Here is a 3826-nt window from a genome sequence, read left to right as displayed (position 1 = left end):
CAGGACCCAGAGATTGAAAGCCAGAAAAACAACCTCAGAGATCAGCTAAACTTACCCCCTTATTTTCCATATGAGGAAACTGAGGCACACGGAGAGAGAAATCTACCCCCCTGTTGACACAGCTATTTAGTAGCAGAACTGGACCTAGAGTGCCTATCTTAAGGTTATACCACACTTTTTGGTTTGAGAAATCCTGGAAATAAAATACCACTGGCTTTTTGTTTAATTACATTAAAAACTCTGCTGTAAGTCCAAATGTCTATGTATCTCACAGAACAGTGAAAGATGTCAAACCTGTATCAAGGAATCTGGTACATACAGTTCTCAGCAACAAACTCAACTGATTTCTGCCCTAACCCCTACCTAAATGCTGCTGTGTTCATTTCCCCAATTAATGTAGGGCAGGATGCTTTTGCGTCAAAGATTCTTATTTAAATTATTCTTTGAGGGAAAAGCAGTCAAACTTAGATATTTATTTTAAAAGGGAAATCCTATTTTCAGCATCTGATGGCCAACTCTCAGCCTTGGCACACAAGCCATACATGTCCCTACCTCTTCCCCTGAAGATTCTAAGCCTTTGCATGTGATTTTGGCTGGCCACATAACAACAAAGCAAGTTTGAAAATCACTCAGTGATCCCAGCCAGGGCAAGACAGAGGGAGGACAGAAGGGTGAAAAGTAAGTAGGGAAGTCACAATCTGTTAACTCAAAAAAGTTATCTGACACAGAACTGGGCTATGCTCATCTGGAGCATTGATGGAAGCATGAAATTGCCATTTGGACACAACATCATGGAGCTACAAACTAACCTTCCCCATCTAACTTATGGGTTAAGAAAGGGTTCAGTAGTGGTTCTAGATCGATGTCCTGTAAGAGGAGCTCTTTGGGAAGCATTACACGGGGGTAAGGAAGTGTGGATGTGTCGTTCTCTACAGTGGATGGAGACAGACATTAATGAGTGAACAGATTCAGACCTAGAGTTGTGGCATCTGGAAAAAAGTAGCAAGAAAAGCACTTTCCCATCAACTTATTACTTGGTAAAACTAGGTGAACCCCAACGCAAGTGAACCGTTCTGGCCTCCTCCCCTCAAAACCATCTCCTTCTCAATCCTATGGGCTTGCTGTTTATCTGTACAAGAGCCCCTGTAGTCATCACAGAAATTCCCATAGCAAAGTCTCTTCTAGTTTTTTGGTGTATTCCCCTGCTAGATGGGGTGCAGACTGAATTCAAAGCTTAGAAAATTCCAAGGTGCTGCTCCTGGGTAATGGAGAGGTACAATCCTTCTGGGTGAGTTATCCGAGCTTGTGGCTATATCTGGCCGTTTCCCCTAACACACTTTGGGCTCATTCTCTCCTCCTACCCATCTATAAGCACCATGATGGTAGGTGCTTCCATTGCAGGCAAAATCAAAGAAAGAACTCATCTCACACTCTGGGTTTATAGGATCACAGACTACTTAAAACAAGAGTTCCCACCCAGGCGTCCTTGGACTCCCGAGGGGTGTATGGAAAGCTTTCTGGGATTCCAGGAACTTGGATGGGAAAAAATGACATATTTATTGTTACTTACTTTTGATTTCATTGGTAACCTCAGACAGTTTATTTTATTAATTGAAAGACCTTTTGAGAAAGGCTCAGAGTGGGGTTTGTTCCATAAAAAGGTGATAATCTTAGAAATCTCACAGGTCAATGAGGATCACTGATATAGACTAAGAAGTGGGTTTTAGAAGTCATCAGGTCCTCTCTCTTCATTTTATAGATGAGAAAACTGAGGCTCTGTGAGAGGACTAAGACAGCAAGCAGTTAATCATAGGAATTGAGTGAACCATGTTGAGTCCACCTTATAACTCAATTTGGGATCTAGCTCAGTTCCCTTTCTATTCAACCACTATTGGTCTAGTCCAAATTCTGACTTGTGAGAGAACTTAATCATGGAAATTGAGAGAAAAAATCTTATTATTTTGTTTGAACTTAGCCCTGCACGGCTGGGAAGCTGAATCACTTTTACCTGCCTCTTAGAGGCCCTTAACTAAGGACCTCATTTACATTGAGTGGTAAGAGGTTAAATGATTTGTCCAGGGTCACACCCAAACATTAAGTATCAAGGGTATGATTTGAATCATGCCTTCCTGATTCCAAGTCCAGTGCCCCATTCACTACATCATTTTGAAAACGATCCCTTTGCCCAAAGTCTAAAGCTCAAAGACAACATCCTTGATAATTCTAGGTTTTGCTTTTGTTTAAGTGGGGAACTCACTCTTTCCAAGGAAGACTGCTAAATTCTTCACGAAGCACCAGGGTCAGACTCACTACTGTGAGGGGCTCACAATAATTGGTACAAATTGAGGCTACAAGGAGAAATGACTTCTGCAATGATTACCCCAAGCATCATTCCTACAGTTGGCTATGGCTATTTATTCCCCTTTGTCTCCAAGACCTGCTCTCCCTGGCCTCGGTCACCGCACTTTGGATGGAGATCTGTGTACGTAGGGTGATCCTTATTCCTCTTGGCCACGCAACCCCGCAAGATTTGCAAAGAAAGCTGAAAGGATGGCCCCCTTGTGTCTTTTCATTATTAGTCCATTCCTTACTTCTCCTCTTTCCAATCATCCCCCACACCTCCCGCCAATTGGATTGTCACTGCAACAGTGAAGAGATTGTTAGCATTAAGGGTTCAAAGCCTCCTGTGTTCAGACAGAGACATGGTGCACCAGACTTCATAACATGGCAAGAAAGAGAATAAAGAGCTAATGAAATATAATTTATCTAGGGGCACCTGCTTGCCTTATTTTATGTAATATTGAAGAAGTTCCTTGTGAAACGCAAATAATACAACGTCTACATAACCTTTACCAACCTCAAAGCAATGACTGTGTCCCCTTATGATTCTTTCTAAGATGTTCTATCTTGAAGGATGGTCTGAGTTTAATTACAAGAAGAGACGCCAACAGAAAGTACTTTTGGCAGCAAAGTATCTGTATCTTGCCAGACTGTAATTGCTATTTGTATTAACCTTCATGTAAGTATATTCTCCTTCTCTTTTAGATTCTGTACCAAGCACCCAGTGCTACACATGCATGAAGAAAGAAAGAGGGCTCATTACTTAGATTTGTGATCTCACTGGGTAGGACTTCACTCTGCTTGTAAAAACTGTAACTTTTCTATACTTTCCATACTTGCAACTTCTATCTGGAGATTAGCAGTCTAGCATTTGGGCTGCACACCTAATGTTTCAACCTCACTGGGAGAATGGCTGACCTCTTCTATTTCATCCACGCTTCTGATGATGTCATCAGATGTCCAGAATCTCACCAAAAAGCACATTTCTAATCCACAGAGTGAGACTTGGGGGGGACCACAGGGTCCCATCCGGCCCCAAGAGCTTTCCTCAGTGGTATGCCTGATCTTGAAATTGCCATATTTCAGTTACTCCTTAGGGAAAGTCATTGTCTTTCTCTAGAAATCCCCTTAAAATATAGCCAGGCTGATTTAACACTTATACAACCAATCAAAAATAAATAAATAAATAAGAAAAAGTAGAGTGTAGGATAGGGAGGGAATAAGATGAGGGAAATGGAGTTCTGACAATGAGGGAGCTGGCTACTGTCCAGAATAAGAATTCCAGGCTGGAAAGAAAACGCAATGGGGGAGGTGTGCTGGGAAGATTTTTGTTAAAGGAAAAGCAGGGCCCCAAAAGAAGGGGCTGCCTTAACCTACTTCACACTCTGGGCTAACAAACAGCCTAGAGGAAAAGTGGTCCTCCCACAGATCTCTTTTGCCTCTGTCCCAAAAAACTCAGTTTAACACTTACCAATATTCTGTCCCG

The sequence above is a fragment of the Antechinus flavipes genome, chromosome X (assembly GCF_016432865.1).
Source record: "Antechinus flavipes isolate AdamAnt ecotype Samford, QLD, Australia chromosome X, AdamAnt_v2, whole genome shotgun sequence".
NCBI classification, from domain to species: Eukaryota; Metazoa; Chordata; class Mammalia; order Dasyuromorphia; family Dasyuridae; genus Antechinus; species Antechinus flavipes.
This window is presented reverse-complemented; position numbering follows the sequence as displayed.